The sequence below is a fragment of the Neophocaena asiaeorientalis genome, unplaced genomic scaffold (genome assembly GCF_003031525.2).
Source record: "Neophocaena asiaeorientalis asiaeorientalis breed wild unplaced genomic scaffold, Neophocaena_asiaeorientalis_V1.1 scaffold70, whole genome shotgun sequence".
Taxonomy (NCBI): domain Eukaryota; kingdom Metazoa; phylum Chordata; class Mammalia; order Artiodactyla; family Phocoenidae; genus Neophocaena; species Neophocaena asiaeorientalis.
The window spans coordinates 4,647,319-4,662,481 of NW_020175410.1; positions in this window are offsets into that span (position 1 = coordinate 4,647,319).

The window sequence follows — 15,163 nt, forward strand, 5'->3', positions numbered from 1 at the left end:
ATAGTGTCACCCATGCTGTGCAGCCCAGGCCGCAGACCTGTTTTTAACCTTGTAGCCTAATTGTGTTTTATCAACAGGATGCCACAAAGGCCCATGAAAAAACCAAACTGAACTGGCTAGATCCAAGATAGTGGGCCAAGTAGGCTAAAGGTCATCACTTTCCTTGCCTTGATTTATCTCTGTGTCTCCATACCAACCCCTGAGAGCTGAAGGACATGCCCTGATTCATCTCTGTGTTTGTTTCAGCTGTACCTGTGTTTGGCAGAGATGCTTTGCAGCTATACTTTGAGAGATACATGCTTTCAGAGATATATAGTGGTAAACCGCCCTGAACCGGCTCTGATTTGACCACAGGAATACCCTGTGCAGAGGAAACCTGGAGCCTGGAAGACTGCAAATGCCCCAGATGCCCCCAGATGCCCCTGTGTTCCTGGTGAATTTAAGGTTCTTGCTTCGTTGCAAAAGAATTCGGAGATGAAGTGATAGGTAAGAAGTGGATTTATTTAGAGAGAAACACACTCCACAGACAGAGCGTGGGCCATCTCGGAAGGCAAGAGCCTTCAAAATATGGCGTGGTTAGTTTATATGGGCTGGGTAATTTCACAGGCTAATGAGTGAGAGGATTATTCCAATTATTTTGGGGAAGGGGTGGGGATTTCCAGGAACTGGGCCACCGCCCACTTTTTGACCTTTTATGGTTGGCCTCAGAACTGTCATGGCGCTCCGTGGATGTGTTATTTAGCATATGCTCATGTTTTACAATGAGTATATAATAAGGCTCAAGGTCTGCTGGAGGTCGAATCTTCCACCATCTTGGACCCAGATGGTTCTAACCAGTCTTTCTCATGTACTATGGCTATATCTTTCTTTTAAAGGTTGTGCCCTGCTCCCTTCCTTCCCCTTCCTTCCTATTTCACCTGGAAATCTCCACCCTTTTCCTAGAGCCCTGATGACCTGTCTGCCTCTTACCCCTTAAAAGTCCCCCACTTTCGTCCCTTTAGGGAGGAGGTGCTTTTAGAGCATGAGCTTCCCTTCTCCATTCGCTGGCCATTGAATAAAAGCCTGTTTTGCTTGCACCAAACTCAGTTTTGTTATTGGAAGTGTGAACCTGAGCAGAATAGAACTCCCTCACTGAGCCAGGAAGGCTTCGGTTCAGCTAGGACTCCAAGAGAGGGACTGTCTAATTCAGTAACAACAGAATCAGATCCAACAGGTTAAGGGCTCAGTCCCATAAGACTGCCCCTACTTTAGATACCAACTGAAGTCCAGCTTGTCATCTGTACTTCTGACTCACTGGCTAAAAACTGGGATTCTCATGACCTCTTCCTTGAATTCAGTAATTTGCTAAAATGGCTCACAGAGCTCAGGGAAACATTTACTTATGTTTACCAGCTTATTATAGAGGATGTTATAAAGGATACAGATGAACAGCCTGATAAATTCATTCACTGGGTAAGGTCCAAAGGGTCCTGAGTGCAGGAGCTCTGGCCTGTGGAACTGAGGTTCGCCACCCTCCCAGCACGTGGATGCAGTCACCAACCTGGAAGCTCTTCCAAACCTGTCTTTTGGGGGTTTTATGGAGGCTTTATTACATAGACATTATTTATTAGATGACTGGCCACTGGTGATTGAACTCAATCTCTAGCCCCACTCCCCTCCCTAAAGGTCTCAAGGGTGGGGTTGAAAATTCCAACCCTCTAATCGCATAGTTGATTAGAGACAACTGGCCCCCATCCTTAGGGGCTTTTCAAAAATCACGTCATTAACATAAATTCTGGTGTGAGTGAAAGAGGCTTGTTATGAATAACAAAAGGCAGTTTTATTACTCATCACTTAGGAGATGTCAAGGGTTTTATGACCTCTGTGTCAATTATGCAATGAAGACCAAATATATCTTTCTTATTATAAATCACAATATCACAATGGGTGACAAGGAAATTATTGGTACATTTGCTAACATTTATTGAAAAATATACCATGGACCTCAATTATGCTATATTCATTCTAGAGACAAGGAAACTGAGGCTTTGAAAGGTTATATACTTGCAAAAGCACAGCTCCTTAAGGGGCAGAGCCAGTTCTAGACCTCTGGTCTTCTGACAGCTAGCCCAATACTCTAACTTCCATCCCTGAATTTCCCAAAGTGTGATACATTTGTTAACAGTGTCACAGGACTTAATTTTTCTCTATATATAAATATATTTAAATTTAGTGATTATATAATTTTAAAACAATATGATTTCCCAATCAAACTGTGATATTATGGAAATTATTGCTTAGGAGAAGGCTAGAGTAGGTAGACTCTGTGGCTGGGGTCAGTGGTGTCAACGAAAAATTAATCACTCGATCTAAGAAAGAAGTGGAAAATTTTATCGCGGCCAAATTGAGGATTATAACTCAAGGATAGCATCTCAGAAAGCTCCGAGAAGTTTCTACCCATTAGCAGTCAAGGCACAGTTATATAAGTTTTTTGAGACAGAGGGCTGTACCTTAAATGATGTATTATTGACAGTTTTACAATCCTGATTTGATCTAAGCATCATTGTGGCCCCTTGTAAGATTAAGAAGGAATGTTATCTTTTAAGGAGTCCTCTTTGCTGGTGCCAGGAGAATGTTGCTCTTTATGGCTGAACTGGCATTTCTGCTGATGGGAGGTGTGGTTGATGCATAATGCATATACACAGTGCAAAGTAGGAGAGAGGAGGCCAAAGGGCAGAGAAAATTTTTTATGTTTACTTGTCTTGCCATAAAATACGAATTTTACTTCCACAGTGGGAATGATGACAATCGTGAAAGTGGTACATCAATGCCTAACGTTCAAGAGACCTACTGTGTACCATTTCATAGGCTTTGTTTAAAATGGGAGCTATATGGGCTTCCCTGGTGGCGCAGTGGTTGGGAGTCCGCCTGCCAGTGCGGGGGACGCAGGTTCGGGCCCCGGTCTGGGAGGATCCCACGTGCCGCGGAGCTGCTGGGCCCGTGGGCCATGGCGTCTAGAGCCTGTGCTCCGCGGCGGGAGTGGCCACGGCAGTGAGAGGCCCGCGTACCGCAAAAAAAAAATAATAAAAAAATAAAGTGGGAGCTATAGTGTAAAGGGGGGTACAGTTAGAATAAAAGGATAAAGAGGAGGGTGGTAACTCTAGTTTTTTTTTTCTTTGCTTATTTCCTGTTTTAAAAATATTATTTGTATAACTTACCATTTACCTTTTCCAGTGAAATTATATTAATGCCAAAAGTGGAATGGGAAATGATGAAAAGTGGCATTGCTTTGAAGATGATCTCCCTCTGGCAGGTTCTTTAAATGTGAGCCCCAATATATCTTTTTTTTTTAACTGACTTGTTTATTTATTTATTTTTGGCTGCATTTGGTCTTCGTTGCTGCCCGTGGGCTTTCACTAGTTGCGGTGAGCGGGGGGCTAATCTTTGTTGTGGTGCGCAGGCTTCTCATTGCGGTGGCTTCTCTTGTTGTGGAGCACAGGATCTAGGCGCACAGGCTTCAGTAGTTGTGGCACACGGGCTCAGTAGTTCTGGGTCGCGGGCTCTAGAGCGCAGGCTTCAGTAGTTGTGGCACATAGGCTTAGTTGCTCTGTGGAACATGGGATCTTCCCGGACCAGGGCTTGAACCCATGTCTCCTGCATTGGATTCTTAACCACTGCACCACCAGGGAAGCCTGAGCCCCAGTATTTCTTACTCCAGGTTTTGGTGTTCACTTCTTGGGAAACCTTTGCAGAAGGTCTGCAGCATGATGGGCCTGGGTTTGGGGATTCACAAATGAACTCCCAAGGGACATTCCTAACCCAGCACCATGTTGAATGACCTTTGTTTCTCTTATTCCATCTCTAAAGTTCTTCCTCTTTATGTAGATACAAATTTTTGACCTATATCTTCTCTTTGAAGAAATTATTTTAACATTACTTGCAAGGCAGGTCCTATCAGCAACAAATTCCCTCAATGTTTGTTGAGAAAGTCTTTATTTCTTGTTCATCACCTTCAGTGTTGGTTTCTAATTCATGGTTACTTCATAGTCTGAAAGAGCTGCTAGAGCTCCTGTCATTTAGTCTGGGTTCAAGGCAACAGAAAAGAGGATGAGAGAGAACAGCATGCCCTTTTCCTTCAAAAACTAACCATGAGTCCCATATACAGTGCTTCCACTTACATATTATTGGCCTAGATTTAGTCATATGCCACATCTAGCCACAAGGCAGGCTGGTAAAGGTAGTCTTTTACTTGTTGGCAAGGGACCCACCTAAAACTCTAAAAAGAAGAGAATGGATATTCTGAGGCAACAAGTTGTCACCAACAGAGGAAGGAGTAACATTATCTTTCTGAGGAACTTTGCCATTAAAATCATGAGTCCCAATAGATAGATGATTAATGCATAAAGAAGCCATTCATACAAAGGGCAACTGACTTACTAGTCCTTTAGCTGCTTTGTACTTTGAGCACACATAAATCCAAACACTATAATCACCTCTATCGTGTCAGCACAATTCACCTGCATTACATTGTTTGTATATAATTCATAAATGACATATTTGTTTCAACAAGCTTACTCCATGTAGATTGGCTAAGCAATATCAACTTAATTTCCATAATCTTAAATTGTGTAGAAAGATACTTGCTCCATGAAATTCACTAATATGGGAAACAAAACATTAAACTGTATTCATTTAGAAAATAGATTTTATAATAGGTATGTTTTATGTACTGTATTGCACTGAATAAAATAAAACTGATTGTAGAACCTAAGTGACATATTAAATATCTCTATGCAAAATTAACAGACTGTATAGTACATTTGAATTTGCTCTCAAAATAATCACTAGCAATTCTAAAGTTAAGTTTTAGTAATAATGTTGTTCCACTGAGACTAAAAAATATGTATGGTTGAAATGACATCTTTTTAATTTAATTTTTTTTTTTTAAGCACTTCAGATATCTTTCTCTGGAACAATCCTGACTCCTACTGTGTGAGTATATTTCTTGTTTTAATTATATAATTGATGCTATTTAATTACAAAAAAAAGAACTATAAATAGTGTTGAGGAGGAAGAAATTTTCCTCTACCTATGCAGGTTCTTCTGGCTGGTCTAAGAATTAAATTGACATGAGACAGATTAACAGGAGAAAGTCAAACAAAGTTTAATAACATGTATACATAGGAGAGACCTAAAAGACTGAGTAACTCCCCAAAATGGTCAAAGCCTTCACCTTAAATACCATCCTCAACTAAAGATAGAAAAGGAAGTTGAGGGTAGGGAGAGTCAGCTATGGGAGGTTACCAGGAAAAGCACAGTAAACAGGGTAAGGCTTTTTTGCAGATTTAAGTCATTGCCTTCTCCTGGGACAAGAGTTTCTAGAAGTTTGGTGATCTTCCTCTTCTAGGCACAGAGAGGGAGACACCCTTACAAATGGAGGTTTCCCTTACAAATGTAAACAAATGTTTCTTTAAAAAGGGCAATACCTACTTGGTTTTCAGAGCCCCTCCCATGTCTGCTGTTTCTCAGAAAATGACCAGCTTGAAACAGCTAATACGCCGAAGAGACATTTTAGGGTGGTAAAATTCTGCTCCCCTACAGGATCCGGAGCAGGTCTTCACTGCATTAAGGGATGGCAGGATTCTACACTTCTAAGAGACTGCTTGCAACAGAACAACCAACTGCTTAGGAACTGAACATAGTGAGAAGTAAACTTTCATTGTGAAAAACTACTGATATACTGGGATTATTTGATATAGCAGTTAGCCTACTGTAACTTATAACTAACCTTCCCAGACCGGGGCACGAACCTGTGTCCCCTGCATCAGCAGGCGGACTCTCAACCACTGTGCTACCAGGGAAGCCCTCACATTGTTTATTTTAGTGAACAATGTGAGGCACGAATTTAACCTTTTTTCCCCAAATGAATAATAAATCACTCTGACACCATTTATTAAATAGTATGTCTTTACCTACCAGTTTTAAAGGTAAAGGACCTCAAGGTAAAGGACTTTTATGAATCTGTATTCAGTTCCTAAAACCTATTTTTCTACTTCTGGGTCAATAATAGGCTGTTTTGATTTCTATAGTTTTAAAGTACAATCTAATATATGATCTAATAGCTTGTAAGGCAAACACACTTTCTGCTTATTTTTCAAAATTTTCTTGTCTAGTCTTGCCCATTTATTATTCCATCTGAGTTTTAGAGTTAGCTTGTCAAGTTCCATGACAATTTTTGTCAGGATTTTGATTAGGATAACACAGATGAATATATTTGTTATTTGTCCTAGTTAGAGTTCCAGTTAATTCTGGATACAGCCAACTGGCCTGGCTAAACACCTGCAGCTCAACTGGAATCCTATGAGAGTGAAGTGTCCAAAAACTTAAATAGGTAGTTTGTAAATCAAGTCAAAGTGGCACCCTGCTGTTGGGATTTGATCTACAGTTCTAGATAAACTAAATAAAAATGCTTACCACTTAGAGCAAGTGTCTGTGAATACTGTATTTCTACACCTGGAAAGTGAAAAGAGGATTTGAACAAAGCTACCAGCATTTAAAGTCATGTTGTTTCAAAAAGAATGTTTTAAGTGACTCATTCTATATATTCATTTTGAACTTCTTGTAAATCAGTATGTGTCTACACCCAGAATTGATATATAAGATGGTGGTCCTCAGAAATCATTTTTACCTTCACATTACTTAGAACTAAGATTATATATGTATTATTTATATAATAGCTATATCTCTGCCTTTAATAAATCATAAAATGATAAAAGCAGACCTAAGTTGAAACCCAGAGTTGACTTAAGGGAAAATATTAATAATACTATAGTCTATTCTAGTGAAAGTTTGGGAAATATGCCACATGCTTCCTGTCAGAGCTAATAGGATTAACAAAAAATATTATTTTGTTCATCATTTCCTTCAACTACAGGGCTTCCCAACATTTTCCCTCCATAGCATTCATAGAAAATGTTTGTTCAGTCCATTAGGACAAACTAACAAGAATGCTCACAGCTTGAGAGGGCAAGCAGCCCCAGGTCACCCGCTGCTAGAAGGCTGGCACACCTGTAACCAATCTGCAGTACACTAATTGGAAAGCTATGCTTAGACTCCCATGGTCTTCCTTAGGTATCCCATTCTCCCAGTCCCCCAAAATGCTATAGCTGTACTCCAACTCTATTCTCCACCACAGTACTGAACTGAACACTGAAGAACAGAGGAGGATGAAGTGTCCAAGAGATAAAGGGGGGAACCAGTTTATTCATAGCCACTAAACTGTCTGTTTTTGAAGTTGGAACTGTATTACTTTCATCTTTTTTATCCCCTTTAGTACCAAATGCAGTGCCTTATACATAGTTGTTGCTCAAAGTTTACTGGATTGAAACTTTCAGTACCCACCACTACATCATATTTAGTCTTGCAATTCTAAGTATCATACTTATGTCTTTAGATATACTTTTAAATATATGATAAAAATATTTTCCATAAGAAGGAGATTGTCATACTGTTAACACAATACATGTGCCTTTGATAAATCTTAAAATAATAAAAGCAGACCTATGTTAAAATCCAGAGTAACAGGCATCAAAAGCAATGCACTGCTTTCCTGACATTAATAAGTTATTTTTTGGTTGAAAGTTCAAGTCAAAATTAAAACACCAGTTGATCTAAGCTTCACTTTTCTTAATTGTAAAATGAAAAATAGCAATAATAGTATGACATCATAAGTCTGTAAAGATTTCATAAAATAATGCATAAAGAATGCTCATTAAGTGCTTGAAAGAAATAGCTCTTAACATTTTAGCTATTACTTTGATGATTGACTTTACTCCATTAAACACGTTGGCTCCTGAGATAACTTTTCAGTCTGTTATATGACACATATTTCTTAATAAATATTCAATAAATACAAACATTACAGAGTACCACTAATTAAAGAAAAAGTCTGTAAATGCATGGCTTTGTGTGTGAGCTGCACAATTTTCCCCTAATGTAAATAAATACACAATGTACTTTTCCCATTATTTTTCCTTCCATAAGAACCATAAGCTTTCTGTTTAAAATTCAAACAGTATCAAAATACAGACTATTGGGCTTCCCTGGTGGCGCAGTGGTTGGGAGTCCGCCTGCCGATGCAGGGGACGCGAGTTCGTGCCCCGGTCCGGGAAGATCCCACATGCCGCGGAGCGGCTGGGTCCGTGAGCCATGGCCGCTGAGCCTGCGCGTCCGGAGCCTGTGCTCCACAACGGGAGAGGCCACAACAGTGAGAGGCCCGCGTACCACAAAAAAAAAAAAAAAAAAAAAAAAAAAAATACAGACTATTTAAATGAATCACTGTGGTCTTCCATACAATCTTTTTCATACATTAAGCTGTTAGTTTGACATACAGTAGAAGAATGCATAGAGCCTGAGCTGACTTTTTAATACAACAGCAATGTTTTGGCCTCCTCTCTTTGAATCAAGTCACAGATGCCACTCTTGAAATTACTAATGGTATAGCAATGATGAAACACACAATATATATCTAAACAACATTTTCATACTGACTATTACAAATGAAAGACCCTGGAAATATTAAAACTTTTTTAGATTCTATAAAAATCTATGTTATTTCAAGATTTTCTTTCACTGGCAAATATTTGAGTTCTAAGTAATTTGAGTGGTAGGTGAATGAGTGCTGCAGCAGTTAATGAAATAGACAAGAATCCCTGTTCTCATTATAGGGATACAGACAATAAACAAATAAATCAGTAAATATGTATAGTATTTCACATAGTGACAGGTGCTATGGGAAAAATAAAAGGCATGGAAAAAAGAATGGGAATTCCATGGTTCAGGGGTGTTGAAAGCACTCTTATCTTTTTTAAACCAGGCAAAGGCTTATAAAATAGTCAGCTAGTATTTTAGGAAGGAAAAGATATTGGTTGAAGAAGGTAACGCTTTTAAAGTTACGTGTGATAAACAACATGAATATTCAAAACGTAATTTTAGAAAATTCCATATTGCTTAACTCAAAAAGCACAAAATTTATCCATAAGGACAAAATTAAAATTAATATATAAACAAGTAATGGTGTAACTTTAAAATATTACAATTTATATGCGAACAAATAACATCTGGGATAAAAGACTTTATCCCAAATATAATATGAAAGTTTACATTTGAGTAAACACTCCCTATAAAAAAAATCTGACTTTAACCTCATTCTTAACTTTACACAGGTTTTTACAGATACCATGTTTTTATTCTAAACAGTAGAAATAGTTATTTACAAATTATCAATAAGACAAAACAGTCAGTTTTATTTGGAATGTGTACCCTTTAAACTTTAAGAACTAAATATCTGGGGCTTCCCTGATGGTGCAGTGGTTACAAGTCCGCCTGCCAATGCAGGGGATGCGGGTTCGAGCCCTTGTGGGGGAGGATCCCACATGCCACGGAACAACTAGGTCTGTGTGCCACAACTACCAAGCCTGCGCTCTGGAGCCTGCGAGCAACAACTACTGAGCCCGCATGCCACAACTACTGAAGCCTGCATGCCTAGAGCCCGTGCTACGCAACAAGAGAAGCCACCGCAATGAGAAGCCCACACACTGCAACAAAGAGTAGTCCCTCACTCGCCACAACTAGAGCAGCAGCAATGAACACCCAGTGCAGCCAAAAATAAATTAAAAAAAAATAAAGTATAGAATCTAAAAAAAAAAGAACTAAATATCTGAAGCAGATTTGGAATCAGAATTCTTCATAGTTCTAGTCTCCTTGAGGGCATTTTTTTCAAAAATGTTATTATCAATATATTCTATTAGAATCTGGAATTCATGAAATGAAAATGTTCATTACAAAATCACTTTAAGATGATACACGTTGCCCAAAGTCTCAAACTTTCTTTTAAGTTCCCTTTGAAGACTAACAATCTGAAATATATGTAAGAATGGAAAATAACTAATTAGAAAATAGGAATTAATTTGTTTTTCCCTTTATGGTCATTTTCAAAGCTATTTATAAAATATAAATTTAAGCTTATATTTGCCCAGTTATAAAATATGTTTCAGTCATAAACCAAAGCAGTTTTGTTAAACTGCACTAAGTTATCATTAAAGAAGTGACTATATCACACTCTAGACCAACGGCTTCAGGGGCTATTGGGGAAGATGAGTAGTGAAGGACTGCGAGTCTTCTCCCAATGAAATCTAAGTGGCTATATTTTGTCACACATTGGGGTTCTATGTAAGACATTGTATAAAAAATAGGTTTTACAACTTAAAAAGAAATTCTGAAAGCCACTGATCAAAGGAACAGAAATCTATCAGGAAAAAACCCTCATGAATTTGCTAATGATTCTTCTTTCTTTCTTGAGAAACTGGCAAGGTAAAGCACATGCATATAATAAATCTTTTTTTCACCCCTATCATTCTACCGAGATATTTTTTATCACATTTCGTCTAACTTCAGATCATTCTACTTGATAAAAATTTTTAAAACCTTAATGAAAATACTAACTCTAAGCGAGCAAAATGTATTTGAATAACTAATGATTAAAACAAAAGTTTAAAACAAGTTTTAAGTTCAGTTCAAAACAAAAAGCTAAAGTTCAAAATCAAAAATCTTCTTTGTGATTAGGCAATTCTTTTCAAAGTACACATGTGGAAATGTCACCAAATGTTTCAGTAAGTTTTGAGGAAGAGAAAGAGAGCAGGGAAGGACACTTGAGCTGGGTGTTGGAAAATAAGTAAGATTGGGAGACTAAAGAAATGGTTACATAATTTTCTAGGAAGAAAGGAACAGAATGAGCAAAGTGTGGATAAAAGAAAGAACTATTTCCAAGGAATGGCAAACATCTCAATTTGCCTGGGACATAAATGAGGGGCAAAGATAGGAAATAAGATTGTGAATTTAGGTTGTGGCCAGATAACAAAAGATTCCTAATACCACAGTAAGGACTTGGGCTTTTTTCCATAAAAAATTAGGGGGTAGTAGCAACAGACATTTCAACTATGAGACAGATTCCAGAGATACTAGAGAGGTAGAATAGATAGAATTAGGCAACAAATTGGAAGCTAAGTAGATGAAAGAAAAAGATATAAAATATGATGTTAAAGTGCAGTTTGGCTAACAACTGTAAGAACTTAAAAGCTTTAAGCTGAAGAACTTTTAATATTTACACTGATTTGTTTATGTCAAGAGAATTTCAAAAGCATAACCAAGACACTTGACTGATACAAATTTTATTTTTCATGCTAAAATTTTTACAAATTTGATTCTGTCATACACAATTATAAGAGGAACAGTTACAAGTGAATTAAAAAAATAGTATTTGGGGGCGCTTCTATTCATTTTACTATCATAAGCATGTTTTGTTACAGGTACAGCAACAATTGTTACAATTACAGAACTGCTCAACTTGGAAATTTAGTAAGTATGTTATGATGGAGGGTAATACCTAATATAAATGAAGAGTAAGTGCCCAAACATAGTCTCACGCTCTACATTATTCTTTATTCCACAATTAGAATCATGGGTTAGAGTCTACTCAGCAATGCCATCATTCAAATATCTGACCAAGCAGGTCAACTTGGAAAGCATTTAAAATCATTTCCCAAAATCTTACTTAATTTAGTTCTATAAGGAAATATAAGACAAAACACACAAGACAAGGCTTGCTGATATTTTATGCCTAAAACAAACCATTATACAATGAAATTATGCATCTTTTGCAATCTGGCATTTTTTCCCATCTCACACAGTAACAAAAGATGAACAGTACTTACAGCATTTAGAATCACCAGAGTACAGCTGATACAGCATCTCCCAGACTTCTAGTTTCTAAAATTCTGGGGGAAGTGGGACAATTTGAACTGTAACAGTCTACAAGGTAGTAACGTTACCTCTTGGCCATTGGCCCAATACTAACCCTGTTTTTTTTTTAGTATACAAAATATGCTGAAAACATTTCTCTTAAACACATTTCAATTAATGTAATTAAACAGAAGGCAACAACTTCCTTCTAGAAGAATTAGCTATAGCTATGAAAAGCTTGCCATATATTTGTTAAATTAATTTATGGAATACTTTTTGGGTCAATACAGACCATAGTGTATTTTTTAATTTAAAGGCTCTACTAAACATGAGTAAAAAGAACTAAAAATATAATCACATTGGTAGTTTTTTTAAAAATGAAAATTACCATTTTTATCCCTGTAGTATATAAATATATCACTTGCTTTTATCCAAATTAAAGGTAAATTAAAAAAAAAATCCACTGTGGGGCTTCCCTGGTGGCGCAGTGGTTGAGAGTCCGCCTGCCGATGCAGGGGACACGGGTTCGTGCCCCGGTCCGGGAGGATCCCACATGCCGCGGAGCGGCTGGGCCTGTGAGCCCTGGCAGCTGAGCCTGTGCGTCCGGAGCCTGTGCTCCGCAACGGGAAAGGCCACAACAGCGAGAGGCCCGCGTACCGCCAGAAAAAAACAAAACAAAAAATCCACTGTGAAATTTACATTCCAAGCACAAAAATAAACAAATATTAGTTCTAATCAGGAATTTCAGCTGACAAGTGAACATTTTTACTTTGAAATATGTAGATCTGGGATATAGAAGTGAATGTTTTGATTGAACACATTGCAAATATATCTTGTTTTCATGTAAAAATACATTTTTTAAAGAAATAATGTTTCACAGTCTTTTTATCCCACCCTCTCAAACATTTTTTCCTTAAAATAGTTTAACATCTCATTTAAGATCTGATATTACAAAAAAGAGAGAAATAAAATTAATTCTTCTTAGATGTATTTGAGCCAAGTAGTTACTGTTTCCAGATGTTATGAGCTAAAAATCATGACATTCTGGTGAGTAACCTTTGGCTTACAAACTAATAACTTGAAATTCCATTCATACTGCTTATCAAGGAAGCCTGATATATATTTGTAAATTTAAATTTTTATATCTTTTATAAAGAAAAAAATCCATCTAACAGATAAGTATTAATAGCTAAAAAAATGATAAACATTTTTATATTAAAGATCTACAAAATAATAAAGCATCTTAATAGTATTCTTGAAAATACTATCAAAAACCTCAGTCTTCTATATTAAGTGCAATATCCAACACATTTTTATGACTAAAACATTTTCAAAGGCTAGAAAGAAAATATGCTTATTGTAAGAACAATGATGCTTGAGTCAAACAGACCTGTTTTGAATCTCTAATCTGCCACTTTCCAACTTATACATACTCCTTAACTTCTCTAAAACTCAATTTCCTCAGAGATAAAATGGGGGGGGGGCAATGACAGTAACTACCTTAAAGAACTCTTCTGAGGGATAATAAGATAATGCACATGAAAGGTTAGTACAGTACAGTATGTGACATAGTAATTAAACAATAAATATTAGCTATACTGAGCAGTGACTTTGGGGTCAAGTACCTAACAAACCGTTTTCTTAAATAAGATATACTCATTATACAAAGAATTGTTTAAAACTTTTAAAAAACAAACAAAATGGCATGACAGAAAGTTGGGGACATGTCCTCCAATTAAACATCCAGAATTATATTGCAATAATGATAAGGCTAAGAACCACAAATGATTAATTAGGCTGACATTTGAAGTCTCCTAAGTTACTTTTATCGTGTTTTGGCAGTCACTTCCTATCTATTTGAACACCACACTGTGTTATTCCCAAACTACAATTCAGAAGATCTGAAGTGAATTTTATTTTCTTGTCATGAATTCTTAGAGAAAATAATTACCTCATTGGCTTAAACAAACAAAAGCATGGAAAAAATGAACACAAAACCACAGCCGTTTACAGGTTATGTAGTACAGTAAAGATGGTTATTTAGAAATTTCAAGCAGTTTATCTCTCTTATTTTCAAACTGTCACTGTTTCAAATCTCAATCCACTAATCTCTATTATTTATAATTAGTCTACTCTGAAACATATCTATTATCTTTACTGGAATGATCACAGAGTACTAAATTTTAACAGAAAATTAATCTACCATTACCTACGTGAACGTTTTCTCTAATTTTTATTTATACTAACCTGAGTCAACAGGGCTTTCCAATGGGTGTTCTAAATGACAGAGCACAGATATGGGTGACAGGAAAACTAGGTCTGGCCTCAATGAAACTATTTACTAAATATGAGATCTTCAGCAAGTCCCTCAACTTCTCCATGCCTCTTTTTCCTTTTCTAAAAGAGGAGGATCCTACTACCCTCATTTTCTGACTCACAGGACGATGGCAAATGATATGAGAAAAACATATGAAAGAATTCTGAAAAGGGCACAGTGCTATATAAACGTAATATGAAAACATGTAGGCTGGTTACGTATTAGATTTGGTTACAATGACCAGTTTACTTAAGGTGCAATTTATGAGAAATTTATTCTTGGAATTATCAGGAAAAAAAAAATTGTAACATCTTTACCACATCTTCTGAATAAGGTCTGAGAGCCCTTTTAAAAAAATCCTATTACCACATAAGAAACTGCATTGGACAATGACCTAAGAAAAGTTAAAGCCTCATCCATCCTTTCCAGATTTTTTTTTTAATGGCTATAAATCTGCTTCACCTTAATGTGCTTTTGTAGTTTTATTAATTTACAGCCTGCTTTGCTCTAGGGTTCTTCTGGCAGTTACTTAACCCTCTTTGAAAGTAGTCACAGGTGATCTTTATTTTTCTACTGCTGGTTTTTCTTAACTTATTTTAAATGCCAGTTTTTTCTCACTTGAACTCCACAGAAAGTAGGTGTAATAAAGAGTTTTTAATTTAAAGAATGAATAAAAAAATTCAAAACTAAGTCAGTAAAAACAAATGTTCTCTCACTTTTCTGTCTCTTCAGCAGATACTCTGCATGCACTCTAAAAGGATATTAAAGCTACACATCAACAGAAAAGTCCATTTAATTTACATTATATAGTTTTCCAAGGTTAAAAGATACAAAGCAGGGGGCTTCCCTGGTGGCGCAGTGGTTGAGAGTCCGCCTGCCGATGCAGGGGACACGGGTTTGGCCCCAGTCTGGGAAGATCCCACATGCCGCGGAGTGGCTAGGCCCGTGAGCCATGGCCACTGAGCCTGCGCGTCCGGAGCCTGTGCTCCGCAACGAGAGAGCCCACAACAGTGAGAGGCCCGTGTACCGCAAAAAAAAAAAAAAAAAAAAAAAAAAAAGATACAAAGC